The sequence below is a fragment of the Chiloscyllium plagiosum genome, unplaced genomic scaffold (assembly GCF_037043375.1).
Source record: "Chiloscyllium plagiosum isolate Xiang-an unplaced genomic scaffold, Cpla_swu_hap1 HiC_scaffold_6, whole genome shotgun sequence".
Lineage (NCBI taxonomy): Eukaryota > Metazoa > Chordata > Chondrichthyes > Orectolobiformes > Hemiscylliidae > Chiloscyllium > Chiloscyllium plagiosum.
Window position 1 is genome coordinate 124,837,910 of NW_028270144.1, and position 19,871 is coordinate 124,857,780.

General features: G+C 44.7%; 1 protein-coding gene across 1 annotated transcript in view; it reads left to right on the plus strand.

Annotated features, from left to right (window-relative positions):
• The first annotated feature begins 1,984 nt into the window (after nt 1–1,984).
• The window catches only part of wnt11 (wingless-type MMTV integration site family, member 11), a 92,176-nt gene continuing 74,289 nt past the window's right edge, over nt 1,985–19,871 (plus strand). Inside the window, exon 1 of the mRNA XM_043692808.2 lies at nt 1,985–2,119. The gene's annotated coding sequence lies outside the window, so the exon portion shown is untranslated. The remainder of the gene's footprint in view (nt 2,120–19,871) is intronic.

Genomic DNA, 19,871 nt, shown 5'->3' on the forward strand with positions numbered 1-19,871 from the left:
CAACCACCCTCCCCTCCCCCACCTTCCCCTGCCACCGCAGGAAATGCAAAACCTGCGCCTACACCTCCCCCCTCACCTCCAAAGGCTTCTTCCATATCCAACAGAGATTTACCTGTACTTCCACACACATCATCTACTGTGTCCGTTGCTCTCAATGTGGTCCCCTCTACATTGACGCCAACTTGCGAAATGTTTCAGAGAACATCTCTGGGACACACACACCAATCACCCCCACCGCCCTGTCACCAAACGCTTTAACTCCCCTTCCCCCTCCCACTCCTCCAAGGACATGCAAGTCCTGGGCCTTGTCCACCACCATTCCCTAATCATCCGATGCCTGGGGGTAGAACACCTCATCTTCCACCTTGGGACCCTCCAACTACACAGGATTAATGTGGATTTCACCAGTTTTCTCATTTCCCCTTCCCCCACCTTAACCCAGATCCAACCTTCCAACTCAGCACTGCCCTCTTGAACTGTCCACCTTCCTTCCCACCTATCCATTCCACTCCCCCCCCCCCCCCCCCGTGCCAACCAATCACCTTCATCTACTTACAGCATTCCCAGCTACCTTCACCCAGCCCCACCCCCTCCCATTTAGGGAGGGGGATCCTGTGGAATTCTCTGCCACAGAAAGCATTGGAGGCCAAAACATTGAATATTTTCTCACAGGGGTTAGATATAGTCCTTAGGGCTACAGGGATCAAGTGGTGTGGGGAAAAAAACTGGTAAGGGGGACTGAGTTGGATGATCAGATGGAATGGTGGGACAGGCTCAATGGACCGAATAGCCTACTCCTGCTCGGAGTTTCTATATTTCAAGCATAAACCTAGTCTAACAACAGTTTCAATCGTCTCCAATACCGTCCCGCGGCACCTGAAGAGAGAGAGAGAGAGAGAGAAAGTGCTTTGAGCTGTTGCAAAGTTTTTTTTTGTTGTTGGCTCTGTTCCCAAAGGCGACATTAAACCCGAATCATTATGTTCGGTCGCCTCCTTGGGATCACGTTAAGGGACTCGGTGTCAAGTTCTGTTTTGTATGGGCTCCTGTGAAGCGATTGAGGGGCTAGATGTGTGTGAAAGGCGCTACATAAACGCAAGGTGCCGTACAAATGCAAGTGAGCTGTTAGACACAAATACCGGCGGGAGGGTAGAACGCAGATACACAAGAGATAAGCAAAAACTGAAGGGTCCACTCAGCGACAGGGGGAAATAAGACTGGTGCGAACCCTGGCAGTATAACCTCCAAGCGCACAGTGAGTGGCAGAGGTTGAGGATGAGAGAGAGAGAGAGACACAGAGACACAGCGTGGGGTTCAGAGTGACACAGATACACAGGAGAGAAAAACACACAAACAAATCAGAAGGTTCTGAGGAAGGGTCACTGGACACGAAACGTTAACTCTGCTTTCTCTCTCCAACGGATGCTGCCAGACCTGCTGAGTTTCTCCAGCAATTTCCGTTTTTCTTTCTGATTTCCAGCTTTTCTTTCACACAGGTTATAACACTCGGAGAAACTCAAATGACAGACATCACAGGCAATTAAGCCATTGTTTCTTGCAAAGTGCTCTTCCAGGGGATTGGCGTTACTTTTAAACAGCAAAAAAAAGTTACCAAAATGCATTGATTAAGCGAAACTGGGGGCCTGCGTTTGAACGACTTCACTCCAAGTCTCGGATCCCGGTTGAATGCGAGACCCGAACTGCTCGGAAGCAGAATGGGGAAAGCTACCTTGACTCTGTTGTGGAGATGAGGCACGGGCAGGGAGGGGAGGGGGATGGGGGTGAAAGGAGAGGGGTTTATGGAATTTCTTTCCACCAAACATCCCACCTCGCTTTTTTCTGTTTAAAAAAAACGCTATATCAGCGACGCCTTTGTTATGTTAATAACCCCCTGACATCATTGGACTTCAAAGGAGGTTATGGAGTCGATATAACGAGGTCCTGCCGCTACACAGACAGACAGAGAGAGAGAGAGAGTGGTGTTCAGATGAACTCAGTGCAGAGACAGAGTGGGGCTGTGTATCAGAAGGCAACTTTCAGTAGTGACTCCAGAATGGATGGGCTCCTTTAGATTTGGAATAAACCACGAAGAAATCTCTGTGCAGACACCCCGGGACTGAAGGTAGGAAATTAAAAAAATGTTGCATTGAACTTCCAACAACAAAAAAGAGGGGCAGAATGAATTTCGAGTTTACTGTCCCCTAGAATTCTCAGCGTTGTATGTGCCTTTCTATTTAGAAAGAATTAGTTTTAAGAATAAAACCCCTCACAGACTCCCAATTTCCCAGATGCTTGTAGGTTGCACAATAACGACCTGGTGAGCTGACTGAGGGGAGAGTGGACCAAAACAAAAGCGTGTTTTTAAAAGTGTAAGATCAATGAATTGCTGTAACCCGCAGAGTGGAATGTGAGCAGCGACCTGCGAGGTGCAAATCTGGATCTGGCTGGAGTCCACGATTTAAAATAAAAAATTAACTCAGGGTCTCGAAATATGAATTTTGTTTTTTTTTGGGGGGGGGGGCAAGAAATAGTTCTAACTCACATTTTGGAACCAAAAGACTGAAAGTGGGCGAGTGTTGAACAGAAGGAATCCGAGTCCATTCCTTCTTTATTCTTGAATATAAACTTGAATCGGGGTGTCGTGCCTAGTTGAGGCAGCTGGAAGTCGACGGGAACAGTTATGTGCATTTTTATGTCCTCAAAAACTCATCCCCCCCACACTCCAATCCCCAGGTTAGTTACAAAGAGCGAAGGGGAGTACTGATCTGTTGTCCGGATTTGATCCAGGATTATTTGTTTCAAAACTGGGTGCTTTGGGATAACTCCTTAATTTAAAATATTCTCCAGTATAGTAACACCGTCACCCCCTCCCACCCCCCCAGCAAAAACACAGGTCTGATGCGCTCTGAGCTGGCGCTGTCATTAAACATGTGTAAACTATCCCCCAGAATTTACAAAGCCTCCAAGAACCGGGTTGATCAAAAAAGTTTTAAATCTCTTACCCCTTCGCCTCCCGGCGGAAATTAGCTCCCGTCGCCTGCTCCTCCTGTAATAAATCACTGTTCCTGGGGAAACATTGTTCCAGGGAAGGAACTGAGTTATTTAGCAGCGAGGAAAAGTTGTTTTTAAGTCTTTAGGAGCAACTTTGAATTGAGGGAAAGGGGGGGGGGGGGGGGGGCTAGTACAGAGCGAGAGAGCCGCAGAATGGGGGCTGAATGGCCTGGAAGTTTTCTGCTAGTTAGTGGGGCTGATCTACAAGTCTGAAAATGTGTTGCTGGAAAAGCGCAGCAGGTCAGGCAGCATCCAAGGAGGAGGAGAATCGACGTTTCGGGCATGAGCCCTTCTTCAGGGATCTACACGTCTGGGTAGATTCGAAATGCTCTGTAAAACGAGCTGTTTTTTTTTAAAGAAAGGTGAATATATTTCTCCGCAGCCGCAGAGAGTTCGGTCTGGGAGGCACACGCCTGTCCTCTTCCTGCCTTTTCAAGCAAGGTGCAGCTTCTCAAACTATTGACTGGAAGCCTCTCCGTGAAAGCCTTGCTGGAAACCAGAGGAAGATTAAACACTGGGAGATCAAATCCTGACCTGACTGCAACCTCCCCACCCTCACACACACACACACACACACACAGACACCTGGAGCCCCAGAGAGGACAAGTTTAAAAGCTACAAAGTCTAAACTTGTTACAATTTCCGAAAATACAAAACTGGAGAACTCAAGAGTCACGGGAGATGGATTGATACTGCTATGGTTTGTAGTTGCTGGGTCTACAGAGACTGTTCGACTTCAGAAGTCATGATTTGGAGATGCCGGTGTTGGACTGGGGTGTACAAAGTTAAAAATCACACTATAGCCTGGTATTGTGTGATTTTTGACTTCAGAAGGGCAGTGAACACAGGGGCAGGGTAGGTAGGGAGCTCTCACGACCTTTTGCCCCCTCCAAACCATTTTTGGCCTTCCCTTGGGCTTCAATCCAGGGCAAAGGAACTATGGATTGGAGTCCGAGAACAGACACGATGGGCCGAATGCCCTCCTCCTGCAACACTCCTGTGATTCTGAGTCAGGACTTATTTTTAATTTTGGGGGTTGGGAATTCTTTCATAAAAGACGGGGTGGGGGTGGGGGGGTGTTGTGTGTAAATCTGCAACCCTTTCCCTCTGCCCCAGGCACATCCCAAAATAAAGTTCTTCAGCTTTTACAGTTCATTTAAACCTTTTGATAACAAGATTAATAGAATTTTTATGATGGATACACAAAATTAAGATGGAATGCCAGGCACCCACTAACACACAAGGTGAATCTCACCCAAAGCAAAGGCACATTGTTGGGAGATTTAATGTCCCAGCTGAAAATGTGTTGCTGGAAAAGTGCAGCAGGTCGGGCAGCATCCAAGGAGCAGGTGAATCGACGTTTTGGGCATGAGCCCTTCTTCAGGATTCTCCTGCTCCTTGGATGCTGCCTGACCTGCTGCGCTTTTCCAGCAACACATTTTTTCAGCTCTGATCTTCAGAATCTGGGATTTTATATCCCACCCTCATCAGGACAAAAACACAAGAATGCCAAGTTTCACTCACAAGAATTTATAACACAGGAGAAATCAAAGGGTGTTAATTGGTCAGCAAGTCAAGTCTGATTGGTTGAGGCATTGCCATGGAGAAAGTAATATCGACTCCCCAAGGTCAAAAAGATGCAAGTCTTGAAATTATTCCCCTTTGTTTGTAATGATTGGCTTGCTGCCAGTGAATGTGTGTCATGAAATGGTTACATTATCAAACAGACTTAAGATATGGATTGACAATACTTTAATATATTTGAGGGGCTGAATGGCCTCCTGCTGCTTCTGTTTCCAGTTTTATTGGTGACTTTTGACCTACCATTCTGAAATTCTCTCCCGAAACCCATTTGGATCTCCCTTATCTCATTGAAACCTATTAACTATGATTCAATCACCCTCCATAATATTTCCTGCGACCATTTGTTTTCTGTTTATTTCCCATGGTAACATATGAGATTAATCTGACAATGGCTTTTCAAAGAAAGAACTTGTATTTACATAGCAGTTTGTGTAACCTCAATGTGTCCCAAACGCTTGACTATCAATTAATTGCTTTTGAGGAGTAGTTGCCATTATAATGTCCGAAGCTAATTTCCACATAGCAATAAACTCATAAGCAAAAGACAATAGATGCTGGACTGCTGAAATAAAAAAAGGACAGAAAATGCTGGACATATTCAACAGATCAGGCAGCATCTGACTTGATTTGATTGATTTATTATCACATGTACTAAAGTACAGTGAAAAGCTTTGTTTATGAGCAGGACAGGTAGATCATAGTAAGCAAGGATGTACAGATCAAAAAGACTTAGACAGAGGCATATAGATTACATTGCACAGGCTGTGTGCCAGGCTGGAGCAACGTTAGCAAGGTCAGTAATATTGAGGCTAAAAAGTCCATTCATCAGTCTAATAACAGCCAGGAAGAAGCTGTTCCTGAACCTGCCGGTGTGTGTGTGTGTGTTCAAGCTTCTGTACCTCCTGCCTGAGGAAAAGGTTGTAGAAGATCATTATCAGGATGCAATGGTTTTGGCAATCTTTCTGCAGCAGTGAGCGGTGTAACTGGAGTCCAGGGATGAGAGGTTGGCTTCTGTGATGGTCTGGGCTGTGCACGCCACCTTCTGTAGTTTCTTACAGTCCTGGGCAGACCATGATGAACCTGGACAGTATGCTCTCAATGGTATATCTGCAGATGTTGGTGAGGGTCTTTATGTATGTGACAAATTTCCTGAGCCGCCCGAAAAAGAAGAGGTGTTATTGTGCATTCTTGACCATGGGAAGTGCAGGACAGATTGTCGGCTATCGTCCCTCTGAGGAACGTGACTCTCTCCACCCTCTCCAGCTCTCCATTTTGCCGACACTGAGGAAGAGATTGTTACCATTGCGCCACATCACCAAGCTGTCCATCTCCTTCCTGTATTCTGACTCATCGTTGTTTGATGTCTGTCCTACCATAATGGCGTTGTCAGCAAACATGTAATTGGCATTCATTTGGAGTTTAGCTACACAGTTGTGGGTGTACAGGGAGTACAGTATGGGGCTGAGGAAGCATCCTTGGGGGGGCTCCAGTGTTGAATGTTATTGAAGAGGAGGTGCAGTTACCTACCTTCACTGTTTGTTGTCTGTGGGTCAGGAAGCTGAGGATCCATTTGCAGAGGGTGGAGCTGAGACCAAGGTCACAGAGTTTTGAGATCACTCTGGAGGGGATAATGGTGTTGAAGGCAGAGCTGTAGTCGATGAGCTGGAGTCAGACGTAGGTGTCCTTGTTGTCCGGATGTTCCAGGGATGAGTGCAGGGCTAGGGACATGGTGCCTGCTGTAGACCTGTTACATCAGTAAGCAAATTGTAGGGGATCGAGGCATGCTGGAAGACCGGAGCGAATGTGGGCCATGATCAGCCTCTCTAAGCACTTCCTGATTATTGAGGTCAGAGCCACTGGGTGGTAGTCATTAAGGCACATTGCATGTGCTTTTGTAGGTATCAGAATGATGGTGGCCTTCTTGAAGCAGGTGAGGACTTTGGCTTGTAGGAGGGAGAGGTTGAAGATGTCGGTGAATACCTCCACCAGTTGGTCCACACGGGATCTGAGTGTTCGGGTGGGGAGACGGTCTGGGGCCCGTCGATTTCCTTGAGTTGACTCCCAGGAAGACTGACCTGACGTCTGCAGCGGTGACCAAGGGAGTGGGTGTATCCGGGGCAGGGGTCACCGCGCTGCTGGCATTCTGCTCAAACTGAGCATTCAGAGTATCGATTGTGTCGGGGAGGGATGTGTCTTTGTCTGCTATCTTGCTCTGCTTCATTTTGTATCTGTGGAAAGATAAAGAGAGTTAATACTTCAGGTCATCAGCAACACACCAATATAACCTGACCGCATGAGCATTTGACGCATTTTTCAGTTTTTATATAAGATAACGTGATCAGCTGTTTCACTGATGTTTGCTGTGGGCTAACTATTGGGTAAGACTCCACGAAGGACTCTCCTGCATAAACTAATGAACTGCAGATGCTGGAGATCTGAAACAAACTAAGAGTTCTGATGAAGCGTCACCAGATTTGGAACATTTACTCTGCTTTCTCTCCGCAGATGATGCCAGACCTGCTGAGTTTCACCAGCAAATTCTGTTTCTGTTCCAGAATTCCCCGAGTTACTTCATTATAGTCCTCATAATACTTCTACCTGAAGGAGTGACAGTGCTTTAAAACTGTACTAAATTGTCAGTACTTAAATATTGCTGAAAAAGATTTGACAAAATATTTCGTCTTAACATTTATCAGGACAATTTGCAAGATCACCATTGTAAAGGGGAATAATGTCTTTTTACACTGTGTGAGAAAGGAGTGTAATTGGTAAAGGCATTGTGACAGAGAATGCACCAGCTAAGTGATGACTGACAGTTAACTACCAAGCTTAGTTTAAATTTAAGTTTATTGTCAACCTAGATTTTGGCTCAACTTTCTTGAGCAGGGCTGGAATTCACAATGATCCAACTCAAAGGGGTTACCACCAAGCTATATGTGAAAAGTCATGAGCCAAAAAGTGACCATGAAGCTATGTTGTAAGAATAAACCCCTCTTGGCTCACTAACAGTCTATAAGGAGAATGATCTGCTGCCTATACTTGTCTGTCTTTTATGTAACAACAGTTTAAAGTTTAATGTGGTTCTTTCCAAAATGTTTTCAAATTTATTTATTTAGAATAGCTTGATTAACAGCAATTCAAAACTAAAGGACTATCACCAATGCCAACTTCATAGGTCAACTACATGGCCTGGCCATTGAATTAAAAAACTAAAGTTTGTGGTTAATCTTGGTTGATGAAGAAAGGTCGAATTGATTTACAATGTGTAAATGGTTACATGAAACATCTCAATCAAGTTCAAAGCCTCCCCGTTGTGAGACTCTGCTTCTCATTCGATGAAATCATTGTCCCTGAGGAAGGACAGTAAGATTCCTCTTTTCCAGTTTAATAGACTCTTAAACTGACAGAAAAATTGTAGCAAAAGCTTAATGGATTTCAAGCTGGAGGGGGTATGCGTGAGGAAGTCTTCAACCTCATAGCCTCCTTGCTGGGCTCATGACTGATTAATACTGTCGTTGACATTACAAAAACGCTTAAAATGCTTGCATCAAATTCCTCACTCCAAATATTTTAACAGAGGTCTTTTCCATTCAAGTTTCCGATTCAGTAATGCAGAGAGCATGACAGCGACCTGCTAGATGAAATAGATGAGAAGGCAGAGAGACAGAGAAGAGCCTTGCAATCCTCGCCAGTCTCAGTAAACTCACTGCTTAACCTTTCACCAAAGCAACAGAGAGGGGAACTTAATCTAAGTGTTTACATGCAAACATTTTTGACTACTAATGAAATTAATCGAAAGAAGGCTGGTGCAGGAATTTGGAGTTAAGCGGGAAGATTAGCTGGGATTTTACTAAAATGGAGCAGACTCAATGCCAGAATGGCCTAAACTTGCTCCTATTAATTATGTATGTACATTATCATTACAGTTGAATATAATCTGATATCTTCACTAAAGAAAGTCTTGATATTTCTTTAGTGTGACACTAAGGCATGTCTCAGAAAGGGTTCACAGCGCCAGAGACCCGGGTTCAATTCCCGCCTCAGGCGACTGTGTGGAATTTGCACATTCTCCCCGTGTCTGCCTGGGTTTCCTCCGGGTGCTCCGGTTTCCTCTCACAGTCCAAAAAACGTGCAGGTCAGGTGAATTGGCCATGCTAAATTGCCCGCAGTGTTAGGTGTAGGGGAATGGGTCTGGATGGGTTGCACTTCGGCGGGTCGGTGTGGACTTGTTGGGCCGAAGGGCCTGTTTCCACACTGTAAGTAATCTAATCTAATCATAAGAAGTTAGAAAGATTTGTTAAATGATTGGGGTGTGATGGATGGAACAGCAGGAGACTCATGTACAGTATAGTCAACAGCAGAAGTTAGATGTGCTGAATGGTCCATGTTAAACTGAATAATTCAAGTTCAGCAGGAGAGTACTTGGCCAACCGTACTTGTGTCTGGTCTTTGAAATGAACAGCTGATTAGTCCCATTCCCTCCGTCCTCTCCACAAATTACCTTCTTTAGTTTTCTGTTTGAATGCAGGAGTGACCCTGAGTACCACAGCCCAAACCCATCCTAGTTCGAATTGGAATTGAACCTTGAGCTGTTGGCATCAACTTGATCCACAGCGCCTGTCCAGCCAACTACACCAAATGAACTCTTGGTTGCTCTGGCAACATAAACGTTTACAAGCACCTTACAGTCTGGAGCTATGGATAGAGACAGAAGATGTCACTTGGCTGACCAGGACAACCTCCCAGTCCTGCCAGCTGCTGGTGGCACTTGTTGGAAGGATTTACAGGTTGGCACCAAATGCACCTCCCTTGACCGTCAGGTCCTGGAGTGGGACTTGAACCTGTTTGCTCAGAGGCAGGGACACTACCTCCTCAAGACCTCCATTACTCTTGCTCCATAACTTTATTATCCTTTTCCCTTTTCATATATTTATCTGGATTTGAAAGTTTCTGTCCAGTCATTGTTAATTGTAAATATGAGATAGCTCCATTTTTGTTAAATGATAGTGTTAAAGGATATGGGCTAAAGGCGGGTACAGAGGAACCTCGATTATCCAAATATCAGATTATTTGACAAGATCGCAAGGTCCCAATGCTTAGCTAAACAATATTATCCAGCATTCAATTATCCAGAATTTGATTAACTGAACGAAATACTGCCTGTGCGTGTCCTTCGGAAAATCGAGGTTTCTTTGTATAAGGAGTGAGGTGACAGGTCAGGCATGATCTCATTTAATGATGGAACAGGCTTGAGGGGCTGAATGGCCTACTCCTGTCCCTATGTTCAATCTGTTTCAGGAGGCACAGAATTCCAGATCTCCACCCATTGCATAAGATCAACTGGTCCTTCTCTCACTCTGGTTCATTGTTCAGGTATCTTAATCTGTATTCTTACTCTCTCTTCTCCAACAGGAAACAGACTCAGCTTATCTACTCTATCAAAATGTCTTGGAAATTTGAAGATCTCCATTAAATCTCCCCCTAACCTTAAAGTAAAGGCAAAATACCTTTATTTACTGCAGTACAACATACAAAATATGGAGACCTGAAATAAAACCAGGAAGCCCTGGAGAAACTTAACAGGGCAAATAAACATGGAAGGATTTTCCCCCTTATTAGGAGTTCAGAGCTAGGGATCATAGCCGAAGGATACAGGGCCAGTCATTTAGAACAGAGATGATGAGAAATGCCTTCACCCAGAGAGTGGAATTCTCTGCCGCAGAAAATGGTTGAGACCAAACATTGAATGTTTTCGGGAGGAACTCGATATAGCTCTTGGGGCTAAAGGGATCAAAGGGGGAGGAATTGGAATAAGGGACTGAGTTGGATGATCAACCATGATCATATTGAATGGTGGAGCAAGCTTGAAGGGTCAAATGGCCTACTCCTGCTCCTATTTTCGATCTTTCCAGCAATGTCTGTGGAGAGAGATACAGGGTTAACATTTTCAGTCCAGTGACCCCTCTTCTGAGCCCTCCCAGGGCACTCTTAGTCTTATCACTCCCAGCTCACCTTAGCCTTATCCTCTCTAAAGGAAACAAGGGAGATTTTGTAAATTCTACATGTAACTGGAGTCCCTCCCCCTGCACTCTCTCTGAATCTTCTCATTGTGTACACTTTGACAAGTGTGGTACACATGGTGACTCAACGGTTAGCATTGCTGCCTCACAGTATCAAGGACTCAGGTTTGATTCCAGCCTCGGGCGAGTGTCTGTGGAATTTGCACATTCTCCCTGTGTCTGTGTGGGTTTTGTCCCACAATCCAAAGATGTGTAGGGTAGGTAAATTGACCTTCCTAAATTGCCCATCGTGTTCAGGGATGTGTAGGTTTGGTGCATTAGCCATGGGAAATGTAGGGGAATGGGTTTGGGTGGGATGCTCTTCGGAGGGTCAGTGCGGACTTGTCGGGCAGAATGGCCTGTTTCCACACTGCAGGGATTCTATCAATTCTCCAGCTGTGACGCAATGAGAGAATTAAATGAATCTTTCCCATGACTGCCTCACGTTTGCACTCAATGCTGATAAAATATTGAATGAACACAGCACTGTCAGCTTGTTCCCAGCAAACGAACAAAGCACTGGTCAATTCTTCCCTTTGTCTTGACCTGCCATTATTATGTCCTTCGTCAATGGCAGGTTCTTCATCTGATGGGAACAGCAGCTCTGCAATACACAAACCTTCCGCATTTTCATGAAGGTGTGATACTTTACACGTCGTTAAGTAACGGGATTTGCAGGTTTGCTTGCATAATGGCATTCAGGAGCACAATTGCAATCAGCTGTGAGGCTGATGCCATTTGATTCCTCACTCACATCTTGCTGGGGCAGGAAGCAGCCTGATTAGATTATTCTCGTCACTCCTCACCTTTTCAGAATTGCTTCCTTTTCTTTTCAAAGTGGCCTATCTTCATTGATTCCCACCCCATTCCCATCGTTATTACATAACCCCTTTTTGAACTGCTATTCTTAAGGACAGCTCTTGTGCCAAGGCACTCAACCCAATTGAATAGAAAGCCTCCAAAAACAAAATCTTTAGATATGGTAAGCTCTGGTTTCATACATTCGGGGATGGCATGGTGGCTCAGTGGTTATCACTGCTGCCTCACAGTGCTAGGGACTCGGGTTCAATTCCAGCCTCAGGGACTGTCTTTCTGGAGTTTACACATTCTCCTTGTGTCTGCACTGGTTTCCTCCCACAGGCCAAAGATGTGCAGGTTAGATGGATTGGCCTGTGGGAGGAAACCAGTGCAGAAATTGCCCATAGTCTACAAGTATTATCAGATGGGTTAGCCATGGGAAATGCGGGGTTTACTGGGATAGGGTAGGGAGTTAGGTCTGGGTGGGATTTATTTGACCTGCTTCCATACTGTGGGGATTCTATGATTCCTTGAGGTGACTCACCAATCTGCCACTCTGTGCCATTGGTCCATCTCATTATTGTCTGCAACCAATTGGAAATGAAATGGATTCTGTGTTAGCCAATTTGGATTAATCACAATGAATCATCACCAGTACTTTAATAACTAGCAAAATCTTTATTGAAAAGGAAACATAGTTATGTTGAAAGACATCTGATATTTTTCCTAAGCTTTGATTGTGACGGAAATTTCAATTGCTAGAGATTCCAGGGCAATCCTGGAGGGTTGGCAGTGATTTCTTTCAGAGATTCTGCATGAGCAAGCAGAGCAGAGTGGCCTCATTCTCTGCTGGAACCCTTCTGGGGTGAATTGCATGATTCTATAATGTACCACTATCCATTCTTTATTTCAAAGGGAATGGAGTATGAAAATAAGGAGGTCTTGCTAAAACTATACAAGGCATTTGTTTAGATGAGGTGACAGCCTAGTGGCATTATTGCTGGACTGTTAATTCAGAGACTGAGGTCATCTTCCCAGGACCTGGGTTCAAACCCTACCATGGTATAACTTAAATTCAATGAAATATCTGGAATTATGAATCAAATGATGACCAGGAATCCATTGTTGATTGTTGGAAAACCCATCTGGTTCACTCATGTCCTTTAGTGAGGGAAACTGCCATCCTTACCTGGTCTGGCCTACATGTGACAGCAATGTGGTTGACTTTTAACTGCCCTCTGGGCAATCAGGGATGGGCAATAAATGCTAGCCTAGCCAGTGACGCCCTCATCCCATGATGAATAAAGAAACTAGTTAATCTATTAAAATAAAACAAAAAAATGTGGAGGCTGGAAATGTGAAACAAATCAAAACAGGAATTACTGGAGAAACTCAGCAGCATCTGTGAGAGAGAAACAGAGTTAGCCTTTTGAGATTAGAATCCTTCTTCAGAATCCTTGTCAGACTTCAGCTGGAATCTTGTGATGTTCTGGGCCCTTTATCTAAGGACCTTGTATATCCCACTTTGTCTGAACATCATATGATCTGTGTGCCCCTGTCTGCTATGATCAGCCTGTACTGCTTGTAAAACAAAGCTTTTCACTGAATTTAGGTACAGGTGACTACAATAAACCAAATCAAATAGAAAGATATACTGGCGTTGAATGTAGTCCAGAGAAGTTTTTCTTAACTGTAACTAGGAGTGTAGGCATTTTCTTACAAGGAGAGGATGAAGAGGTTGAGTCTGTATTCATTGGAGCCTAGAAGAATGAGAGCTGACTTTATTGGAACATCCAAGACATTTATCAGAATTGAGAGATATTGATAGATGTGGAAAGTTTGTTTCCTCTTCTGGGAGAGACGAGGACCAGGAAACATAATCTCAGAATAAGGGGTCACCCATTTAAGATGGAGATAAGGAGGAATTTCTTCTCCAAACGGTAGTGCACCTGTCGAATTCTTTACCTCAGAAGGCTGTATAGGCTGGATCTTAAATGTATTCAAAGCTGAGATAGACGTTTAATCAGGAAAGGAATCAAGCCTAATCACAGCATCAGAGATTTGAGTTCGATTTCAGCCTTGAGCCATGTGGAGTTTGCACATTCTCCCTGTGTCTGCATGGGTTTCCTCCTACAGTCCAAAGATGTGCAGGTCAGGTGAATTGGCCATGGGAAATACAGGGTTATAGGGATAGAGGGGTCTGGGTTGGCTACTCTTTGGAGAGTTGGTATGGACTTGACGGGCAGAATGGCCTGCTTCCGCATTGTAGGGATTCTATGAAGGCTAATGGGCAAAAGGCAGCAAAGTGGAGTTAAGGATTATCAGATCAGCCATGACCTCATTGAATGGTGGAGCAGACTTGATGGGCTGAATAGCCTACTGCTGCTCCTGTGTCTTCTGGTCTCATTATTGCACATTGACTGGGGTCGTACTGGTGTGGGGGGAGTGGTGAAGTTTGAGTTGTGATACTGTCCATGTAGCAATAACGGGGAACACTTGATGATCTTTCATTAGCAAGTGTGGTCATTCCAGCTACCAGCGTAACTCTGTGTCTGTAACAAACAAAAGAGGAGGAGGAGGACTGCTGAAAGGAAAACTAAAACGGCAGTACCATGTTTCAATTCATCTTGCAACGTGTCACTAACTCAATCCTTTCGACAATGGGAACACATTCTCCCTATTGGCCGCCCAGATCCCTCAGGAATTTGGACACATCAATCAAACTCCAAGGAAAGCAGCCTTAAGTTTTCAATTTATACTCACAATTTTAAAAATCTTTTAAACCCCCTCGCCTTTATGCACGATAGTTTATTTGGTTTTGTATTCAATTGATTTGAAAATTCATTGCCACTGTATATTATGATGCAAAATGAGGCCATTCATTCCATTGTGCCCAATGGTTATTTGAAATAAATATCGATTAATGCTGTACTCCCCCACCCTATATTTATTTCCCCTTTAAGTATTTAGAACGATGGAAAAGTTACAGCAGAGGATGAGGCCATTCAATTCATCATGTCTGTGTTGGCTGAATAAACTAGCCACCCCATTCTAATCCCATTTCCTAGCCCTTAGTCTATGTCCAAGTTTAGAAGGTTGAGGGGCGATCTAATAGAAACTTACAAGATAATGCATGGCTTAGAAAGGGTGGATGCTGGGAAATTATTTCCGTCAGGCAGGGATACTAGGACCCATGGGCACAGCTTTAGAATTAAAGGGGATCAATTTAGAACGGAAGTGATTCTTCAGCCAGTGAGTGGTGGGCCTGTGAAATTCATTGCCATGGAGCGCAGTGGAGGCTGGGACGTTAAAGGTCTTCAAGGCAGAGATTGATAAATTCTTAATCTTGCAAGGAATTAAAGGATACGGGGAGAGTGCGGGTAAGAGGCGTGGAAATGCCCATCAGCCATGATTGAATGGCGGAGTTTACTCGATGGGCTGAATGGCCTTATTTTCACTCCTGTTTCTTATGGTCTTATCCTTGCAGGGGCAGACCCAGGTTCCCTTTCCCTTTAGGTCAATTCCCAAACTGAGCAGAGAATTCCAGGCATTCACTCCCCTCTGTAAAACCATTTTTCCTCTAATCCTTCTACTAGCCACCTTAAACCCATGCCCTCTCTGGTAGGGAAAAACAGGTCCTCCCTGACCACTTTGTCCAAGCCCTCAATATTTTGTACACCTCAAAATAAGCCACACCTCCATTCTAAAGAAAACAATCCTGGCCAATCCAAATTTTCCTTTGACTTTCAAGCACCGGTGATGTTATTGTAAATCGCATCTGTACTCCCTGTCCAGAGCAAATATCTCCTTCCTGTAATGTGATGACCAGATCTGTACACCGAACCCCAACTGTGGCTTGCCCAGTGTCTTATACAGTTCCAGCATTACACCCCTGCTTTTGTATTAGCTCACCCAATGAAAGCATCCCATTTATCTTCCTCAGCATCTTATCCAATTCCCTTTTAGAAACTTGCTGTTGAATTTACCCCCAATGTACTCCCAGGCAGTGCATTCTGCACAGCAGTAAGTTTCTATCTTTAAGCATCAACAAGTCAAGTTTCAGGGTGACTCACTTGCAGCTTCTAAATCAGAAGATTGTAGGATTAAGTTGCACTTCAGGACTCAAATACCTGAGCTAAGCGACTATTTCTGGTGCAGCACTCAGAGAGTGCTGCATTGTTGGAGCTGTTGTCCTTCCAGTCAGGCATAAACTATTCTAACACTCAAAATAATCATGAAAATTTTAATCACCTCAGGTTCAGATGATTCTGGGGCCTAAATTAAAATGCTGTCTGCCTGCTCAGCTATAATAATTCAAGCATAATCTTCCAGTGTCCTGAAAAGCCTGTACAACTAATTTGTCATTTATCCCCAAGCTGCGCGTGATGTCGGAAGTAATCTATAGCTGACAGGTCACCCCAAGAAGGTGAAAATCACTGCAATAGTTGGAAACTATTGAGATAAGGCAGAAAAAGTTTCCTGTTTGTCTCCATTAAAATAATATAATTATTGATATAAAAGTTTGGTATAAAATTAACAAAATTTGAAAGAACATTGATGCAAATGTTTGAATACACAAACCACCAGATTCAAGAACAGCTTCTTCCCAGCTGTTATCAAATTTTTTATCGGACCCTCTCAAATTTTAATGTGAATCCCGCCATGCAGCTTCTCTGCAGCTGTGACACTATATCCTGCACTCCATTCGATTATCCTGAGGGACTTTGTATGAGTTGATCTACCTGTGCAGCACGCAAAACAATGCTTTTCACTGTACCTTGGTACATGTGACAATAATAACTCAAATCAAATCAAAATTAACAATGTCATTGTAAGAATGAAACCAGAGGGCTAGAAAAACTATGGAGAGAAAAACAAGACTGATTCCCTGATGAGGCATCTACGACCCCAGTGCTGAATATTATATGTCCCATCAGAGGAATTTTTTTGGTGAGGGGGTGTACTTGTAGAATAGGAGTTGGAGAGTTTGGGGAAGGGCACAATATGATCATGTTACAATCACCAATTCCCCTCCCTTTGGTCATTTTTCTTCATCTTCAGATTGTGAACATAATTGGCAAGGCCGATATTAGCTGCCTCGTCTCAAACTGCCCTGGAGAAACTGGTGGGGAGCTGCCGTCTGTGTGGTTTATGTAAACCCACAGTTAGACCTCATCTGGAGTACAGTGTGTGGTTGTGGGCATGACTTTATGGTGAACGCAGTGGAGAGAGGGCAAAAGGAATGAGGAACTTCACGAGGATAGGCTGAAGAAGTTGAGACTGTTCTCCTTGGAGAGAGGAAGGCTGAGAGGAGATTTGATAGAGATTTTCAAAATCATAAGCGAGCCGGACAGTGTAGATAAGGAGAAAGTGATCCTGCTCGATAAAGGATGATGAACAAAATTTAAAATTTTATGCAAAAGAAGCAATGATGATGTGACACAAAAATCTAAATACTTCTTAAATACTTAGGAGGGTTTCTGACTCTACTATCCTTACAGGCAGTAAGTTCCAGATACCCACTACTTTCTTGATGATTGAGTGGGTGAGTGGATGAGTGAGTGAGTGGGTGAGTGGGTGGGTGAGTGGGTGAGTGGGTGGGTGAGTGAATGAGTGAGTGAGTGGGTGAGTGAGTGGGTGAGTGAGTGAGTGAGCTCACCTCCCCTTTAAACCTCCAGCCCCTTCCCTTAAAATCTATGCTGCCCCACCCCCCTCTCCATGAGCCATTGTTCCCTCCAGCGGTGAGATACGGTCTTCCTGTTTATCCTGTCTATGTCCTTCATAAATTTCATTTCAAAAGTATTTCTAAAGAGGGGCCGCTGGATTCAAAATGATCATTACTGCTTTTGCTTCAAAGGTATTTAATTGGTGTGGTGCACTTGGTGAAATGTACTGCATAAATCTAATCGTTTTTGGGGTTCGTATCACTATGAACAGTTAACACTTAATTTTTAGACTGAAACCATATGACTCAATATGAAAATGCACTGATTCTAAAAACAGATTAGAGTGGTGCTGGAAAAGCACAGCAGGTCAGGCAGCATCCGAAGAGCAGGATGTGGCCTGACCTGCTGTGCTTTTCCAGCACCACTCTAATCTAGACTCTAATTTCCAGCATCTGCAGTCCTCACTTTTGCCTAGTTGATTCTAAGTACAGTATACTTTTCCTGTAAGTGTGTTGGTAATAGGCCAGGTGATAATATTTGTGGGTGTCAAATGGCTCTGTGCTATTTTTAGTGCAAAGGTTAATGAGTTCACATTCATCCTGGGTCTGCCCCAATTGAACAGGTTAATGAATGTGTTTAGAACTTGTGAAGAGGATCTTCCTTCTGAATGTGAATTGGTGTGGCTAAAAATACTGACTGGGGAATCAAATCCACTATTATCTCTGTAAACGGCTTTGTCAAGGCTGATCACCGGCTTTATTTCCAGTGACACTCTAAGCTGATGACTGCCTTCCAGCAGGGGAGTGGACAGCAGCACTGATGAACTGGAGTGGTTCCTGTAGCTTGCTCAAACTGGTCCACAATGTTCTATCTGAGGTCAATACCAAGTTCACTGATCCTTTGGCCATTGTTCTCAATGCTTCTACACTAGCACGAAGTAAGGCTAGTCTAGCAAAGCTGGGATTCTGTGGAGAATGGTCTCAGGTGTGGATTGAGGTGGACGTAGTGAAGGATTAATGACTGGCAAGTTCCTGTGAGGATTCTGGTTGGTGGAGTAGGCACTGCTCCCGAAAGGAATGTCCCCATTATGTGAAAAACTGTTGAGTGTTGACAAATATTGCAGGAAGGTCTTTGAGTTCGTTGAGGCTAATCATCGCTAAACTGGGCTCTGCTGCCCTGTACGGACACACCTGTTGGACACAGTGCCTAGCTCTACAGAGGTCATTCCAACAGCTTTATTTCTCTTTAGCTCCTTCCTCTGTATCCAAAGACATTTTTTAAAAAAATAGAGTCTCCCACTTTTTCTCTTTGCTCGCTCTGTCCTGAAGGTAGCAACGCTTCATTAGAATGTGACCCTGCTTATCCATATCTCCCTTCCTCAGTTTCTCAGACCTTGGCTTGTATTACTGTCCTGTGGTCTGAAGTCGGGGGGTGGGATCCAGTCAACTGCCTGGTCAATGCAACCCCAGATTAACTATCATTGCCGCGTGGCGCAATTCCCTCTGAGACATGACTTCAAATCCCAGTCTGGAGAGTCTGGAATCTAGGCTGATGCCGTACAGAGGGACTGCTATACTGTCCGAGTGCTATTGGGCGTGCTCCATCTACTCTCTCAGGTGGATGTCAGGTTTCCAAAGTTTACATGCAAAAGGATAGGGCAGTGGTTCCCTCCTTGTCACTAACATAGACCCCATTCCTGTGCTCGAGTGTGGGACACTGCCAACTGTCCCAGACTACTGCGTTGTCCTCCACTGCAGTTTCACTGGTGTCCTGCTCCCCCATGTCCTCCTTCAATGTACTTCGCCAGGTACTTTTGGCCAACCTTGTTTTGTTTTCCCACCTGGTGGTGTACATCCAGCTGGCGCTCTGCCAGGGTGTACCTTGGTGAAATAGCCGCACAGCCAGCCTCTGCCCGCTCTCTATCACACTGTCCTTTAGGCACCACTGACCAGTCCTGTAGAGCTCTCCTTCATTGGTACTGTAATCGCTCCAGGTGATGCCCAGGATCTGATCTGGCTGTGCTGGAGGAAGATGCCCAACTTACATGACACCTTTGCTCATGTTGCTCAGTGGTTAGCACAGCTACCTCACAGAGCCAGGGACCCCGGTTCAATTCCAGCCTCAGACGACTGTCTGGGTGGAGTTTGCACATTCTCTTGTGTCTGTGCGGGTTTCCTTCAGGTGCTCCGGTTTACTCCCACAATCTAAAGATGTGCAGGACTTTGGATCGGCCATGGGAGATTGTCCCATAGTGTCCACGGATGTGCAGGCTTGGTGCATTAGCCATGAGAAATGCAGGGCTATGAGTAGGGGCAGGGTCTGGGTGGGATGCTCTTCAGAGAGTTGGTGCAGACCCAACGGGCCAAATGGCCTGTTTCCACACTGTAGGTTTCTATGGTTCTGTTCTTCTCCATGTCTCACTGGGAGAGTGTGTAGTTGGTAGCATCCCAGTGGCTATTGTAGCTCCATGGTTGTGCTGATGGTGTTTGTGCTGAGTGTGGTCACTAGAAAACCAACTGCATGCAAAATTAGTTTTCCCGATTGGAATTAAATCTCAATCTCCCCTTTCCTGAAGATGTTCCTCCAAGGAGGCAAAGCTATCAACGTCCTGAAGTGTTGTTTGATGTTGATGCGACAGCAGGGCAAGGAAGCCCTTGCTGCCATCCTCATCGCTGTCATGGTCTTCTTGCAGCCAATGTGTAGACCACCTTTGGCA